This window comes from Heptranchias perlo, chromosome X, assembly GCF_035084215.1.
Source record: "Heptranchias perlo isolate sHepPer1 chromosome X, sHepPer1.hap1, whole genome shotgun sequence".
NCBI classification, from domain to species: Eukaryota; Metazoa; Chordata; class Chondrichthyes; order Hexanchiformes; family Hexanchidae; genus Heptranchias; species Heptranchias perlo.
This window is the reverse complement of record NC_090370.1, coordinates 15,903,748-15,921,877: the sequence shown is the minus strand read 5'-3', so window position 1 is coordinate 15,921,877 and position 18,130 is coordinate 15,903,748. Positions and strand designations below refer to the sequence as shown.

The 18,130-nt window shown below is 55.3% G+C and overlaps 1 protein-coding gene across 5 annotated transcripts in view; it reads left to right on the top strand.

The window, feature by feature from the left end:
• The window catches only part of smarcc2 (SWI/SNF related, matrix associated, actin dependent regulator of chromatin, subfamily c, member 2), a 341,362-nt gene that overhangs the window by 20,655 nt on the left and 302,577 nt on the right, over positions 1 to 18,130 (top strand). The window lies entirely within an intron of this gene.

Below are 18,130 nucleotides of genomic sequence, written 5' to 3'. Positions count from 1 at the left end.
TATACACAGAGCAGTGAGGTAGCCACATCATTGAAATATCACTAAATTCCACATGTAGTCTCCACAGCACATTTCCCCAAATTAAAAACCAAAAGTGTTGGGCCATCTGTTATACTAATAGAAAGCACGTCTCATTGCCTGCAACATTTGCTGAATAGCAGCTAACCCGTACCCTCCGCTTACAAAGCACAGGCTTCCACATGGGGTCTCCAGCCTGCATCACCATATCAACTGAACACTGATTTCTCCAGAAGTACTCATTGATGTCCAAAAATTGGGTAGAAAATGCCAGATACCTGAGCATGTTCACAGGGCATCCATCTCATCGCCATCATCTGACCTGTAAACTGAGATTACTGCCATGAAATCATTCCTATGAATCTGTTTATGATATGCACTGGCGCTGGTGTAGTTATATTCTGTTTGCACTCAACCACGACACTTCCATTTTTGTGATGCTCATCACACAAAAAATAATCATCTCAGGACACAAAATGAAAGACATGAAACAGAAAAACAGAGGAAAGGCTGAAGGAACAGCCCGATTATGTATTGTCACTGTATTTCCAGAAAGCCTTTTGAACATAAGAAATAGGAGCAGGAGTAGGCCAATCGGCCCCTCGAGCCTGCTCCGCCATTCAATAAGATCATGGCAGATCTGATCCTAACCTCAAATCTAAAGAACACAAGAAGTAGGAGCAGGACCCGGCCACTCAGCCCCTGGGCCCGCTCCGCCACCCACCGGGCCTTGACCGATCCGAACTCAGCTTCATGTCCAATTTCCTGCCCGCTCCCCGTAACCCCTAATTCCCTTTACTTCTAGGAAACTGTCGATTTCTGTTTTAAATTTATTTAATGATGTAGCTTCCACAGCTTCCTGGGGCAGCAAATTCCACAGACCTACCACCCTCTGAGTGAAGAAGTTTCTCCTCATCTCAGTTTTGAAAGAGCAGCCCCTTATTCTAAGATTATGCCCCCGAGTTCTAGTTTCACCCATCCTTGGGAACATCCTTATTGCATCCACCCGATCAAGCCCCTTCACAATCTTATATGTTTCAATAAGATCGCCTCTCATTCTTCTGAACTCCAATGAGTAGAGTCCCAATCTAAGTATGTCTTTTCTTAAGTATGGACACCAAAATTGTATGCAGTGTTCCAGGTGCGGTCTCACCAATACCTTATATAACTGCAGCAATACCTCCCTTTGATGAAGTTCCACTCAAGTTTACGGCAGTGGGTATTCCAGATAAAATGTAAAGGGAGATAAGGAATTGGTTTGGAGAGAGAAATGAGTGGGGATTCGCGAAGGGAATCATATCAGGCTGGGGAGATGTACTGAGTGTGATGTCCCTGGGATCAGTGCTGGGGAGATGTACTGAGTGGAGTGTCCCAGGGATCAGTGCTGAGGAGATGTACTGAGTGGAGTGTTCACAGGGATCAGTGCTGGAGAGATGTACTGAGTGGAGTGTTCACAAGGATCAGTGCTGGGGAGATGTACTGAGTGGAGTGTTCACAGGGATCGGTGCTGGGGAGATGTACTGAGTGGAGTGTTCACAGGGATCAGTGCTGGGGAGATGTACTGAGTGGGATGTCCCAGGGATCAGTGCTGGGGAGATGTACTGAGTGGAGTGTTCACAGGGATCAGTGCTGGGGAGATGTACTGAGTGGAGTGTCCCAGGGATCAGTGCTGGGGAGATGTACTGAGTGGAGTGTCCCAGGGATCAGTGCTGGGGAGATGTACTGAGTGGAGTGTCCCAGGGATCAGTGCTGGGGAGATGTACTGAGTGGAGTGTCCCAGGGATCAGTGCTGGGGAGATGTACTGAGTGGAGTGTCACTGTGATCGGTGCTGGGGAGATGTACTGAGTGGAGTGTTCACAGGGATCAGTGCTGGGGAGATGCACTGAGTGGAGTGTTCACAGGGATCAGTGCTGGGGAGATGTACTGAGTGGAGTGTTCACAGGGATCAGTGCTGGGGAGATGTACTGAGTGGAGTGTTCACAGGGATCAGTGCTGGGGGGATGCACTGAGTGGAGTGTTCACAGGGATCAATGCTGGGGAGATGGACTGAGTGGAGTGTTCACAGGGATCAATGCTGGGGAGATGGACTGAGTGGGATGTCCCAGGGATCGGTGCTGGGGAGATGTACTGAGTGGGGTGTTCACAGGGATCAGTGCTGGGGAGATGTACTGAGTGGAGTGTTCACAGGGATCAGTGCTGGGGAGATGTACTGAGTGGGGTGTCCCAGGGATCAGTGCTGGGGAGATGTACTGAGTGGAGTGTTCACAGGGATCAGTGCTGGGGGGATGCACTGAGTGGAGTGTTCACAGGGATCAGTGCTGGGGAGATGTACTGAGTGGGGTGTCCCAGGGATCAGTGCTGGGGAGATGTACTGAGTGGAGTGTTCACAGGGATCAGTGCTGGGGGGATGCACTGAGTGGAGTGTTCACAGGGATCAATGCTGGGGAGATGTACTGAGTGGGATGTCCCAGGGATCGGTGCTGGGGAGATGTACTGATTGGAGTGTCCCAGGGATCAGTGCTGGGGAGATGTACTGAGTGGAGTGTTCACAGGGATCAGTGCTGGGGGGATGTACTGAGTGGAGTGTCCCAGGGATCAGTGCTGGGGAGATGTACTGAGTGGAGTGTTCACAGGGATCAGTGCTGGGGAGATGTACTGAGTGGAGTGTTCACAGGGATCAGTGCTGGGGAGATGTACTGAGTGGAGTGTTCACAGGGATCAGTGCTGGGGAGATGCACTGAGTGGAGTGTTCACAGGGATCAATGCTGGGGAGATGGACTGAGTGGGATGTCCCAGGGATCGGTGCTGGGGAGATGTACTGAGTGGGATGTCCCAGGGATCGGTGCTGGGGAGATGTACTGAGTGGAGTGTCCCAGGGATCAGTGCTGGGGAGATGTACTGAGTGGAGTGTTCACAGGGATCAGTGCTGGGGGGATGTACTGAGTGGAGTGTCCCAGGGATCAGTGCTGGGGAGATGTACTGAGTGGAGTGTTCACAGGGATCAGTGCTGGGGAGATGTACTGAGTGGAGTGTTCACAGGGATCAGTGCTGGGGAGATGTACTGAGTGGAGTGTTCACAGGGATCAGTGCTGGGGAGATGTACTGAGTGGGGTGTTCACAGGGATCAGTGCTGGGGAGATGTACTGAGTGGAGTGTTCACAGGGATCAGTGCTGGGGAGATGTACTGAGTGGAGTGTTCACAGGGATCAGTGCTGGGGAGATGTACTGAGTGGGATGTCCCGGGGATCAGTGCTGGGGAGATGTACTGAGTGGGATGTCCCAGGGATCGGTGCTGGGGAGATGTACTGAGTGGGATGTCCCAGGGATCGGTGCTGGGGAGATGTACTGAGTGGGATGTCCCAGGGATCGGTGCTGGGGAGATGTACTGAGTGGAGTGTTCACAGGGATCAGTGCTGGGGGGATGTACTGAGTGGAGTGTCCCAGGGATCAGTGCTGGGGGGATGTACTGAGTGGAGTGTCCCAGGGATCAGTGCTGGGGAGATGTACTGAGTGGAGTGTTCACAGGGATCAGTGCTGGGGAGATGTACTGAGTGGAGTGTCCCAGGGATCAGTGCTGGGGAGATGTACTGAGTGGAGTGTTCACAGGGATCAGTGCTGGGGGGATGTACTGAGTGGAGTGTCCCAGGGATCAGTGCTGGGGAGATGTACTGAGTGGAGTGTCCCAGGGATCAGTGCTGGGGAGATGTACTGAGTGGAGTGTTCACAGGGATCAGTGCTGGGGAGATGTACTGAGTGGAGTGTCCCAGGGATCGGTGCTGGGGAGATGTACTGAGTGGGGTGTTCACAGGGATCAGTGCTGGGGAGATGCACTGAGTGGAGTGTTCACAGGGATCAGTGCTGGGGAGATGTACTGAGTGGAGTGTTCACAGGGATCAGTGCTGGGGAGATGCACTGAGTGGAGTGTTCACAGGGATCAGTGCTGGGGAGATGTATTGAGTGGAGTGTCCCAGGGATCAGTGCTGGGGAGATGTACTGAGTGGGGTGTCCCAGGGATCAGTGCTGGGGAGATGTACTGAGTGGAGTGTTCACAGGGATCAGTGCTGGGGAGAGGCACTGAGTGGAGTGTTCACAGGGATCAGTGCTGGGGAGATGTACTGAGTGGAGTGTTCACAGGGATCAATGCTGGGGAGATGTACTGAGTGGGATGTCCCTGTGATCAGTGCTGGGGAGATGTACTGAGTGGAGTGTTCACAGGGATCGGTGCTGGGGAGATGCACTGAGTGGGGTGTTCACAGGGATCAGTGCTGGGGAGATGTACTGAGTGGAGTATCCCAGGGATCAGTGCTGGGGAGATGTACCGAGTGGGATGTCCCTGTGATCAGTGCTGGGGAGATGTACTGAGTGGAGTGTTCACAGGGATCAGTGCTGGGGAGATGCACTGAGTGGAGTGTCCCAGGGATCAGTGCTGGGGAGATGCACTGAGTGGGTTCTTCACAGGGATCAGTGCTGAGGAGATGTACTGAGTGGAGTGTTCACAGGGATCAGTGCTGGGGAGATGTACTGAGTGGAGTGTCCCAGAGATCAGTGCTGGGGAGATGTACTGAGTGGGGTGTTCACAGGGATCAGTGCTGGGGAGATGTACTGAGTGGGGTGTTCACAGGGATAAGTGCTGGGGAGATGTACTGAGTGGGATGTCCCTGTGATCAGTGCTGAGGAGATGTATTGAGTGGGATGTCCCAGGGATCAGTGCTGGAGAGATGTACTGAGTGGAGTGTTCACAGGGATCAGTGCTGGGGAGATGTACTGAGTGGGATGTCCCTGTGATCAGTGCTGAGGAGATGTATTGAGTGGGATGTCCCAGGGATCAGTGCTGGGGAGATGTACTGAGTGGAGTGTTCACAGGGATCAGTGCTGGGGAGATGTACTGAGTGGGGTGTTCACAGGGATCAGTGCTGGGGAGATGTACTGAGTGGAGTGTTCACAGGGATCAGTGCTGGGGAGATGTACTGAGTGGAGTGTCCCAGGGATCAGTGCTGGGGAGATGTACTGAGTGGAGTGTCCCAGGGATCAGTGCTGGGGAGATGTACTGAGTGGAGTGTCCCAGGGATCAGTGCTGGGGAGATGTACTGAGTGGGGTGTTCACAGGGATCAGTGCTGGGGAGATGTACTGAGTGGGGTGTTCACAGGGATCAGTGCTGGGGAGATGTACTGAGTGGAGTGTTCACAGGGATCAGTGCTGGGGAGATGTACTGAGTGGAGTGTCCCAGGGATCAGTGCTGGGGAGATGTCCTGAGTGGAGTGTCCCAGGGATCAGTGCTGGGGAGATGTACTGAGTGGGGTGTTCACAGGGATCAGTGTTGGGGAGATGTACTGAGTGGAGTGTCCCTGTGATCAGTGCTGGGGAGATGTCCTGAGTGGAGTGCTCACAGGGATCGGTGCTGGGGAGATGTACTGAGTGGAGTGTTCACAGGGATCGGTGCTGGGGAGATGTACTGAGTGGGGTGTTCACAGGGATCAGTGCTGGGGAGATGTACTGAGTGGGGTGTTCACAGGGATCAGTGCTGGGGAGATGTACTGAGTGGGGTGTCCCAGTGATCAGTGCTGGGGAGATGTCCTGAGTGGGGTGTTCACAGGGATCAGTGCTGGGGAGATGCACTGAGTGGGGTGTTCACAGGGATCAGTGCTGGGGAGATGTACTGAGTGGAGTGTTCACAGGGATCGGTGCTGGGGAGATGTACTGAGTTGGGTGTTCACAGGGATCAGTGCTGGGGAGATGTACTGAGTGGAGTGTTCACAGGGATCAGTGCTGGGGAGATGCACTGAGTGGGGTGTTCACAGGGATCAGTGCTGGGGAGATGTACTGAGTGGAGTGTTCACAGGGATCAGTGCTGGGGAGATGTACTGAGTGGGGTGTTCACAGGGATCGGTGCTGGGGAGATGTACTGAGTGGGGTGTTCACAGGGATCGGTGCTGGGGAGATGTACTGAGTGGGGTGTCCCGGGGATCGGTGCTGGGGAGATGTACTGAGTGGGATGTCCCAGGGATCGGTGCTGGGGAGATGTACTGAGTGGAGTGTCCCTGTGATCAGTGCTGGGGAGATGTACTGAGTGGGAAGTCCCAGGGATCGGTGCTGGGGAGATGCACTGAGTGGAGTGTTCACAGGGATCAGTGCTGGGGAGATGTACTGAGTGGGATGTCCCAGGGATCAGTGCTGGGGAGATGCACTGAGTGGAGTGTCCCTGTGATCAGTGCTGGAGAGATGTACTGAGTGGAGTGTCCCAGGGATCAGTGCTGGGGAGATGGACTGAGTGGAGTGTTCACAGGGATCAGTGCTGGGGAGATGTACTGAGTGGGATGTCCCAGGGATCAGTGCTGGGGAGATGTACTGAGTGGGATGTCCCTGTGATCAGTGCTGGGGAGATGTACTGAGTGGAGTGTTCACAGGGATCAGTGCTGGGGTGATGTACTGAGTGGAGTGTCACAGGGATCAGTGCTGGGGAGATGTACTGAGTGGGATGTCCCAGGGATCAGTGCTGGGGAGATGTACTGAGTGGGATGTCCCTGTGATCAGTGCTGGGGAGATGTACTGAGTGGGGTGTCCCAGGGATCAGTGCTGGGGAGATGTACTGAGTGGAGTGTTCACAGGGATCAGTGCTGGGGAGATGTACTGAGTGGGATGTCCCTGTGATCAGTGCTGGGGAGATGTACTGAGTGGGATGTCCCAGGTATCAGTGCTGGGGAGATGTACTGAGTGGAGTGTTCACAGGGATCAGTGCTGGGGAGATGCACTGAGTGGGGTGTTCACAGGGATCAGTGCTGGGGAGATGTACTGAGTGGAGTGTTCACAGGGATCAGTGCTGGGGAGATGTACTGAGTGGAGTGTTCACAGGGATCAGTGCTGGGGAGATGTACTGAGTGGAGTGTTCACAGGGATCAGTGCTGGGGAGATGTACTGAGTGGAGTGTTCACAGGGATCAGTGCTGGGGAGATGTACTGAGTGGGATGTCCCAGGGATCAGTGCTGGGGAGATGTACTGAGTGGGATGTCCCTGTGATCAGTGCTGGGGAGATGTACTGAGTGGGGTGTCCCAGGGATCAGTGCTGGGGAGATGTACTGAGTGGAGTGTTCACAGGGATCAGTGCTGGGGAGATGTACTGAGTGGGATGTCCCAGGGATCAGTGCTGGGGAGATGTACTGAGTGGGATGTCCCTGTGATCAGTGCTGGGGAGATGTACTGAGTGGAGTGTTCACAGGGATCAGTGCTGGGGAGATGTACTGAGTGGAGTGTTCACAGGGATCAGTGCTGGGGAGATGTACTGAGTGGAGTGTTCACAGGGATCAGTGCTGGGGAGATGTACTGAGTGGAGTGTTCACAGGGATCAGTGCTGGGGAGATGTACTGAGTGGAGTGTCCCAGGGATCAGTGCTGGGGAGATGTACTGAGTGGAGTGTTCACAGGGATCAGTGCTGGGGAGATGTACTGAGTGGAGTGTTCACAGGGATCAGTGCTGGGGAGATGTCCTGAGTGGAGTGTCCCAGGGATCAGTGCTGGGGAGATGTACTGAGTGGAGTGTCCCTGTGATCAGTGCTGGGGAGATGTACTGAGTGGAGTGTTCACAGGGATCAGTGCTGGGGAGATGTACTGAGTGGAGTGTTCACAGGGATCAGTGCTGGGGAGATGTACTGAGTGGAGTGTTCACAGGGATCAGTGCTGGGGGGATGTACTGAGTGGGGTGTTCACAGGGATCAGTGCTGGGGAGATGTACTGAGTGGGATGTCCCGGGGATCAGTGCTGGGGAGATGTACTGAGTGGGATGTCCCAGTGATCAGTGCTGGGGAGATGTACTGAGTGGGGTGTCCCAGGGATCAGTGCTGGGGAGATGTACTGAGTGGGGTGTCCCAGGGATCAGTGCTGGGGAGATGTACTGAGTGGAGTGTCCCAGGGATCAGTGCTGGGGAGATGTACTGAGTGGGGTGTTCACAGGGATCAGTGCTGGGGAGATGTACTGAGTGGGGTGTTCACAGGGATCAGTGCTGGGGAGATGTACTGAGTGGAGTGTTCACAGGGATCAGTGCTGGGGAGATGTACTGAGTGGGGTGTTCACAGGGATCAGTGCTGGGGAGATGTACTGAGTGGGGTGTTCACAGGGATCAGTGCTGGGGAGATGTACTGAGTGGAGTGTCCCAGGGATCGGTGCTGGGGAGATGTACTGAGTGGGATGTCCCTGTGATCAGTGCTGGGGAGATGTACTGAGTGGAGTGTCCCAGGGATCAGTGCTGGGGAGATGTACTGAGTGGGGTGTCCCAGGGATCAGTGCTGGGGAGATGTACTGAGTGGAGTGTCCCAGGGATCAGTGCTGGGGAGATGTACTGAGTGGGGTGTTCACAGGGATCAGTGCTGGGGAGATGTACTGAGTGGGGTGTTCACAGGGATCAGTGCTGGGGAGATGTACTGAGTGGGATGTCCCAGGGATCAGTGCTGGGGAGATGTCCTGAGTGGGGTGTTCACAGGGATCAGTGCTGGGGAGATGTACTGAGTGGGGTGTTCACAGGGATCAGTGCTGGGGAGATGTACTGAGTGGGGTGTTCACAGGGATCAGTGCTGGGGAGATGTACTGAGTGGAGTGTTCACAGGGATCAGTGCTGGGGAGATGTACTGAGTGGGGTGTTCACATGGATCAGTGCTGGGGAGATGTCCTGAGTGGGGTGTTCACAGGGATCAGTGCTGGCGAGATGTACTGAGTGGGATGTCCCAGGGATCAGTGCTGGGGAGATGTCCTGAGTGGGGTGTTCACAGGGATCAGTGCTGGGGAGATGTACTGAGTGGGGTGTTCACAGGGATCAGTGCTGGGGAGATGTACTGAGTGGGGTGTTCACAGGGATCAGTGCTGGGGAGATGTCCTGAGTGGGGTGTTCAGAGGGATCAGTGCTGGGGAGATGTACTGAGTGGGGTGTTCACAGGGATCAGTGCTGGGGAGATGTACTGAGTGGGGTGTTCACAGGGATCAGTGCTGGGGAGATGTACTGAGTGGGGTGTTCACAGGGATCAGTGCTGGGGAGATGTACTGAGTGGAGTGTCCCAGGGATCAGTGCTGGGGAGATGTACTGAGTGGGGTGTCCCGGGGATCAGTGCTGGGGAGATGTCCTGAGTGGAGTGTTCACAGGGATCAGTGCTGGGGAGATGCACTGAGTGGGGTGTTCACAGGGATCAGTGCTGGGGAGATGTACTGAGTGGGGTGTTCACAGGGATCAGTGCTGGGGAGATGTACTGAGTGGAGTGTTCACAGGGATCAGTGCTGGGGAGATGTACTGAGTGGAGTGTCCCAGGGATCAGTGCTGGGGAGATGTGCTGAGTGGAGTGTTCACAGGGATCAGTGCTGGGGAGATGTACTGAGTGGAGTGTCCCAGGGATCAGTGCTGGGGAGATGTCCTGAGTGGAGTGTCCCAGGGATCAGTGCTGGGGAGATGTACTGAGTGGGGTGTTCACAGGGATCAGTGCTGGGGAGATGTACTGAGTGGAGTGTCCCTGTGATCAGTGCTGGGGAGATGTACTGAGTGGAGTGTTCACAGGGATCGGTGCTGGGGAGATGTACTGAGTGGGGTGTTCACAGGGATCAGTGCTGGGGAGATGTACTGAGTGGAGTGTTCACAGGGATCAGTGCTGGGGAGATGTACTGAGTGGGGTGTTCACAGGGATCAGTGCTGGGGAGATGTACTGAGTGGGGTGTTCACAGGGATCGGTGCTGGGGAGATGTACTGAGTGGGGTGTTCACAGGGATCAGTGCTGGGGAGATGTACTGAGTGGAGTGTCCACAGGGATCAGTGCTGGGGAGATGTACTGAGTGGGGTGTTCACAGGATTCGGTGCTGGGGAGATGTACTGAGTGGGGTGTTCACAGGGATCGGTGCTGGGGAGATGTACTGAGTGGGGTGTCCCGGGGATCGGTGCTGGGGAGATGTACTGAGTGGGATGTCCCAGGGATCGGTGCTGGGGAGATGTACTGAGTGGAGTGTCCCTGTGATCAGTGCTGGGGAGATGTACTGAGTGGGATGTCCCAGGGATCGGTGCTGGGGAGATGCACTGAGTGGAGTGTTCACAGGGATCAGTGCTGGGGAGATGTACTGAGTGGGATGTCCCAGGGATCAGTGCTGGGGAGATGCACTGAGTGGAGTGTCCCTGTGATCAGTGCTGGAGAGATGTACTGAGTGGGATGTCCCAGGGATCAGTGCTGGGGAGATGTACTGAGTGGGATGTCCCTGTGATCAGTGCTGGGGAGATGTACTGAGTGGAGTGTTCACAGGGATCAGTGCTGGGGAGATGTACTGAGTGGAGTGTTCACAGGGATCAGTGCTGGGGAGATGTACTGAGTGGAGTGTTCACAGGGATCAGTGCTGGGGAGATGTACTGAGTGGGATGTCCCTGTGATCAGTGCTGGGGAGATGTACTGAGTGGAGTGTTCACAGGGATCAGTGCTGGGGAGATGTACTGAGTGGAGTGTTCACAGGGATCAGTGCTGGGGAGATGTACTGAGTGGGATGTCCCTGTGATCAGTGCTGGGGAGATGTACTGAGTGGGATGTCCCAGGGATCAGTGCTGGGGAGATGTACTGAGTGGGATGTCCCTGTGATCAGTGCTGGGGAGATGTACTGAGTGGGGTGTCCCAGGGATCAGTGCTGGGGAGATGTACTGAGTGGAGTGTTCACAGGGATCAGTGCTGGGGAGATGTACTGAGTGGGATGTCCCTGTGATCAGTGCTGGGGAGATGTACTGAGTGGGATGTCCCAGGGATCAGTGCTGGGGAGATGTACTGAGTGGAGTGTTCACAGGGATCAGTGCTGGGGAGATGTACTGAGTGGGGTGTTCACAGGGATCAGTGCTGGGGAGATGTACTGAGTGGAGTGTTCACAGGGATCAGTGCTGGGGAGATGTACTGAGTGGAGTGTTCACAGGGATCAGTGCTGGGGAGATGTCCTGAGTGGGATGTCCCTGTGATCAGTGCTGGGGAGATGTACTGAGTGGAGTGTCCCAGGGATCAGTGCTGGGGAGATGTACTGAGTGGAGTGTTCACAGGGATCAGTGCTGGGGAGATGTACTGAGTGGAGTGTCCCAGGGATCAGTGCTGGGGAGATGTCCTGAGTGGAGTGTCCCAGGGATCAGTGCTGGGGAGATGTACTGAGTGGGGTGTTCACAGGGATCAGTGCTGGGGAGATGTACTGAGTGGAGTGTCCCTGTGATCAGTGCTGGGGAGATGTCCTGAGTGGAGTGCTCACAGGGATCGGTGCTGGGGAGATGTACTGAGTGGAGTGTTCACAGGGATCGGTGCTGGGGAGATGTACTGAGTGGGGTGTTCACAGGGATCAGTGCTGGGGAGATGTACTGAGTGGAGTGTTCACAGGGATCAGTGCTGGGGAGATGTACTGAGTGGGGTGTTCACAGGGATCAGTGCTGGGGAGATGTACTGAGTGGGGTGTTCACAGGGATCAGTGCTGGGGAGATGTACTGAGTGGAGTGTTCACAGGGATCAGTGCTGGGGAGATGTACTGAGTGGGGTGTTCACAGGGATCAGTGCTGGGGAGATGTACTGAGTGGGATGTCCCAGGGATCGGTGCTGGGGAGATGTACTGAGTGGGGTGTTCACAGGGATCGGTGCTGGGGAGATGTACTGAGTGGGGTGTCCCGGGGATCGGTGCTGGGGAGATGTACTGAGTGGGATGTCCCAGGGATCGGTGCTGGGGAGATGTACTGAGTGGAGTGTCCCTGTGATCAGTGCTGGGGAGATGTACTGAGTGGGATGTCCCAGGGATCGGTGCTGGGGAGATGCACTGAGTGGAGTGTTCACAGGGATCAGTGCTGGGGAGATGTACTGAGTGGGATGTCCCAGGGATCAGTGCTGGGGAGATGCACTGAGTGGAGTGTCCCTGTGATCAGTGCTGGGGAGATGTACTGAGTGGAGTGTTCACAGGGATCAGTGCTGGGGAGATGTACTGAGTGGAGTGTCCCAGGGATCAGTGCTGGGGAGATGTACTGAGTGGAGTGTTCACAGGGATCAGTGCTGGGGAGATGTACTGAGTGGAGTGTCCCAGGGATCAGTGCTGGGGAGATGTACTGAGTGGGGTGTTCACAGGGATCAGTGCTGGGGGGATGTACTGAGTGGAGTGTCCCAGGGATCAGTGCTGGGGAGATGTACTGAGTGGAGTGTTCACAGGGATCAGTGCTGGGGAGATGTACTGAGTGGGAAGTCCCAGGGATCAGTGCTGGGGAGATGTACTGAGTGGGATGTCCCTGTGATCAGTGCTGGGGAGATGTACTGAGTGGAGTGTTCACAGGGATCAGTGCTGGGGAGATGTACTGAGTGGAGTGTTCACAGGGATCAGTGCTGGGGAGATGTACTGAGTGGGATGTCCCTGTGATCAGTGCTGGGGAGATGTACTGAGTGGGATGTCCCAGGGATCAGTGCTGGGGAGATGTACTGAGTGGGATGTCCCTGTGATCAGTGCTGGGGAGATGTACTGAGTGGGGTGTCCCAGGGATCAGTGCTGGGGAGATGTACTGAGTGGAGTGTTCACAGGGATCAGTGCTGGGGAGATGTACTGAGTGGGATGTCCCTGTGATCAGTGCTGGGGAGATGTACTGAGTGGGATGTCCCAGGGATCAGTGCTGGGGAGATGTACTGAGTGGAGTGTTCACAGGGATCAGTGCTGGGGAGATGTACTGAGTGGGGTGTTCACAGGGATCAGTGCTGGGGGGATGTACTGAGTGGAGTGGTCACAGGGATCAGTGCTGGGGAGATGTACTGAGTGGAGTGTCCCAGGGATCAGTGCTGGGGAGATGTCCTGAGTGGAGTGTCCCAGGGATCAGTGCTGGGGAGATGTACTGAGTGGGGTGTTCACAGGGATCAGTGCTGGGGAGATGTACTGAGTGGAGTGTCCCTGTGATCAGTGCTGGGGAGATGTCCTGAGTGGAGTGCTCACAGGGATCGGTGCTGGGGAGATGTACTGAGTGGAGTGTTCACAGGGATCGGTGCTGGGGAGATGTACTGAGTGGGGTGTTCACAGGGATCAGTGCTGGGGAGATGTACTGAGTGGAGTGTTCACAGGGATCAGTGCTGGGGAGATGTACTGAGTGGGGTGTTCACAGGGATCAGTGCTGGGGAGATGTACTGAGTGGGGTGTTCACAGGGATCGGTGCTGGGGAGATGTACTGAGTGGGGTGTTCACAGGGATCAGTGCTGGGGAGATGTACTGAGTGGAGTGTTCACAGGGATCAGTGCTGGGGAGATGTACTGAGTGGGGTGTTCACAGGGATCAGTGCTGGGGAGATGTACTGAGTGGGATGTCCCAGGGATCGGTGCTGGGGAGATGTACTGAGTGGGGTGTTCACAGGGATCGGTGCTGGGGAGATGTACTGAGTGGAGTGTTCACAGGGATCAGTGCTGGGGAGATGTACTGAGTGGAGTGTTCACAGGGATCAGTGCTGGGGAGATGTACTGAGTGGGGTGTCCCGGGGATCGGTGCTGGGGAGATGTACTGAGTGGGATGTCCCAGGGATCGGTGCTGGGGAGATGTACTGAGTGGAGTGTCCCTGTGATCAGTGCTGGGGAGATGTACTGAGTGGGATGTCCCAGGGATCGGTGCTGGGGAGATGCACTGAGTGGAGTGTTCACAGGGATCAGTGCTGGGGAGATGTACTGAGTGGGATGTCCCAGGGATCAGTGCTGGGGAGATGCACTGAGTGGAGTGTCCCTGTGATCAGTGCTGGAGAGATGTACTGAGTGGAGTGTTCACAGGGATCAGTGCTGGGGAGATGTACTGAGTGGAGTGTTCACAGGGATCAGTGCTGGGGAGATGTACTGAGTGGAGTGTCCCAGGGATCAGTGCTGGGGAGATGTACTGAGTGGGGTGTTCACAGGGATCAGTGCTGGGGGGATGTACTGAGTGGAGTGTCCCAGGGATCAGTGCTGGGGAGATGTACTGAGTGGAGTGTTCACAGGGATCAGTGCTGGGGAGATGTACTGAGTGGGATGTCCCAGGGATCAGTGCTGGGGAGATGTACTGAGTGGGATGTCCCTGTGATCAGTGCTGGGGAGATGTACTGAGTGGAGTGTTCACAGGGATCAGTGCTGGGGAGATGTCCTGAGTGGAGTGTTCACAGGGATCAGTGCTGGGGAGATGTACTGAGTGGGATGTCCCAGGGATCAGTGCTGGGGAGATGTACTGAGTGGAGTGTTCACAGGGATCAGTGCTGGGGAGATGTACTGAGTGGGATGTCCCAGGGATCAGTGCTGGGGAGATGCACTGAGTGGGATGTCCCTGTGATCAGTGCTGGGGAGATGTACTGAGTGGGGTGTCCCAGGGATCAGTGCTGGGGAGATGTACTGAGTGGGATGTCCCTGTGATCAGTGCTGGGGAGATGTACTGAGTGGGATGTCCCAGGGATCAGTGCTGGGGAGATGTACTGAGTGGAGTGTTCACAGGGATCAGTGCTGGGGAGATGTACTGAGTGGGGTGTTCACAGGGATCAGTGCTGGGGAGATGTACTGAGTGGAGTGTTCACAGGGATCAGTGCTGGGGAGATGTACTGAGTGGAGTGTTCACAGGGATCAGTGCTGGGGAGATGTACTGAGTGGAGTGTTCACAGGGATCAGTGCTGGGGAGATGTACTGAGTGGAGTGTCCCAGGGATCAGTGCTGGGGAGATGTACTGAGTGGAGTGTTCACAGGGATCAGTGCTGGGGAGATGTACTGAGTGGGATGTACCAGGGATCAGTGCTGGGGGGATGTACTGAGTGGAGTGTTCACAGGGATCAGTGCTGGAGAGATGTACTGAGTGGAGTGTTCACAGGGATCAGTGCTGGGGAGATGTACTGAGTGGAGTGTCCCAGGGATCAGTGCTGGGGAGATGGACTGAGTGGGGTGTCCCTGTGATCAGTGCTGGGGAGATGTACTGAGTGGGGTGTTCACAGGGATCAGTGCTGGGGAGATGTACTGAGTGGGGTGTCCCAGGGATCAGTGGTCTGGAGATGTACTGAGTGGAGTGTTCACAGGGATCAGTGCTGGGGAGATGTACTGAGTGGGATGTCCCAGGGATCAGTGCTGGGGAGATGTCCTGAGTGGGATGTCCCTGTGATCAGTGCTGGGGAGATGTACTGAGTGGGATGTCCCAGGGATCAGTGCTGGGGAGATGTACTGAGTGGAGTGTTCACAGGGATCAGTGCTGGGGAGATGTACTGAGTGGGATGTCCCAGGGATCAGTGCTGGGGAGATGTGCTGAGTGGGATGTCCCTGTGATCAGTGCTGGGGAGATGTACTGAGTGGAGTGTTCACAGGGATCAGTGCTGGGGAGATGTACTGAGTGGAGTGTTCACAGGGATCAGTGCTGGGGAGATGTACTGAGTGGAGTGTTCACAGGGATCAGTGCTGGGGAGATGTACTGAGTGGAGTGTTCACAGGGATCAGTGCTGGGGAGATGTACTGAGTGGAGTGTCCCAGGGATCAGTGCTGGGGAGATGTACTGAGTGGAGTGTCCCTGTGATCAGTGCTGGGGAGATGTACTGAGTGGAGTGTTCACAGGGATCAGTGCTGGGGAGATGTACTGAGTGGGATGTCCCGGGGATCAGTGCTGGGGAGATGTACTGAGTGGGATGTCCCAGGGATCAGTGCTGGGGAGATGTACTGAGTGGAGTGTCCCAGGGATCAGTGCTGGGGAGATGTACTGAGTGGAGTGTCCCAGGGATCAGTGCTGGGGAGATGTACTGAGTGGGGTGTCCCAGGGATCAGTGCTGGGGAGATGTACTGAGTGGAGTGTTCACAGGGATCAGTGCTGGGGAGATGTACTGAGTGGGGTGTCCCAGGGATCAGTGCTGGGGAGATGCACTGAGTGGAGTGTTCACAGGGATCAGTGCTGGGGAGATGTACTGAGTGGGATGTCCCTGTGATCAGTGCTGGGGAGATGTACTGAGTGGAGTGTTCACAGGGATCAGTGCTGGGGAGATGTACTGAGTGGGGTGTTCACAGGGATCAGTGCTGGGGAGATGCACTGAGTGGAGTGTTCACAGGGATCAGTGCTGGGGAGATGTACTGAGTGGGGTGTCCCTGTGATCAGTGCTGGGGAGATGTACTGAGTGGAGTGTTCACAGGGATCAGTGCTGGGGAGATGTACTGAGTGGAGTGTTCACAGGGATCGGTGCTGGAGAGATGTACTGAGTGGAGTGTTCACAGGGATCAGTGCTGGGGAGATGTACTGAGTGGAGTGTTCACAGGGATCAGTGCTGGGGGGATGTACTGAGTGGAGTGTTCACAGGGATCAGTGCTGGGGAGATGTACTGAGTGGGGTGTTCACAGGGATCAGTGCTGGGGAGATGTACTGAGTGGAGTGTTCACAGGGATCAGTGCTGGGGAGATGTACTGAGTGGAGTGTCCCAGGGATCAGTGCTGGGGAGATGTACTGAGTGGGGTGTTCACAGGGATCAGTGCTGGGGGGATGTACTGAGTGGAGTGTCCCAGGGATCAGTGCTGGGGAGATGTACTGAGTGGAGTGTTCACAGGGATCAGTGCTGGGGAGATGTACTGAGTGGGATGTCCCAGGGATCAGTGCTGGGGAGATGTACTGAGTGGGATGTCCCTGTGATCAGTGCTGGGGAGATGTACTGAGTGGAGTGTTCACAGGGATCAGTGCTGGGGAGATGTCCTGAGTGGAGTGTTCACAGGGATCAGTGCTGGGGAGATGTACTGAGTGGGATGTCCCAGGGATCAGTGCTGGGGAGATGTACTGAGTGGAGTGTTCACAGGGATCAGTGCTGGGGAGATGTACTGAGTGGGATGTCCCAGGGATCAGTGCTGGGGAGATGCACTGAGTGGGATGTCCCTGTGATCAGTGCTGGGGAGATGTACTGAGTGGGGTGTCCCAGGGATCAGTGCTGGGGAGATGTACTGAGTGGGATGTCCCTGTGATCAGTGCTGGGGAGATGTACTGAGTGGGATGTCCCAGGGATCAGTGCTGGGGAGATGTACTGAGTGGAGTGTTCACAGGGATCAGTGCTGGGGAGATGTACTGAGTGGGGTGTTCACAGGGATCAGTGCTGGGGAGATGTACTGAGTGGAGTGTTCACAGGGATCAGTGCTGGGGAGATGTACTGAGTGGAGTGTTCACAGGGATCAGTGCTGGGGAGATGTACTGAGTGGAGTGTTCACAGGGATCAGTGCTGGGGAGATGTACTGAGTGGAGTGTCCCAGGGATCAGTGCTGGGGAGATGTACTGAGTGGAGTGTTCACAGGGATCAGTGCTGGGGAGATGTACTGAGTGGGATGTACCAGGGATCAGTGCTGGGGGGATGTACTGAGTGGAGTGTTCACAGGGATCAGTGCTGGAGAGATGTACTGAGTGGAGTGTTCACAGGGATCAGTGCTGGGGAGATGTACTGAGTGGAGTGTCCCAGGGATCAGTGCTGGGGAGATGGACTGAGTGGGGTGTCCCTGTGATCAGTGCTGGGGAGATGTACTGAGTGGGGTGTTCACAGGGATCAGTGCTGGGGAGATGTACTGAGTGGGGTGTCCCAGGGATCAGTGGTCTGGAGATGTACTGAGTGGAGTGTTCACAGGGATCAGTGCTGGGGAGATGTACTGAGTGGGATGTCCCAGGGATCAGTGCTGGGGAGATGTCCTGAGTGGGATGTCCCTGTGATCAGTGCTGGGGAGATGTACTGAGTGGGGTGTCCCAGGGATCAGTGCTGGGGAGATGTACTGAGTGGGATGTCCCAGGGATCAGTGCTGGGGAGATGTACTGAGTGGAGTGTTCACAGGGATCAGTGCTGGGGAGATGTACTGAGTGGGATGTCCCAGGGATCAGTGCTGGGGAGATGTGCTGAGTGGGATGTCCCTGTGATCAGTGCTGGGGAGATGTACTGAGTGGAGTGTTCACAGGGATCAGTGCTGGGGAGATGTACTGAGTGGAGTGTTCACAGGGATCAGTGCTGGGGAGATGTACTGAGTGGAGTGTTCACAGGGATCAGTGCTGGGGAGATGTACTGAGTGGAGTGTCCCAGGGATCAGTGCTGGGGAGATGTACTGAGTGGAGTGTCCCTGTGATCAGTGCTGGGGAGATGTACTGAGTGGAGTGTTCACAGGGATCAGTGCTGGGGAGATGTACTGAGTGGG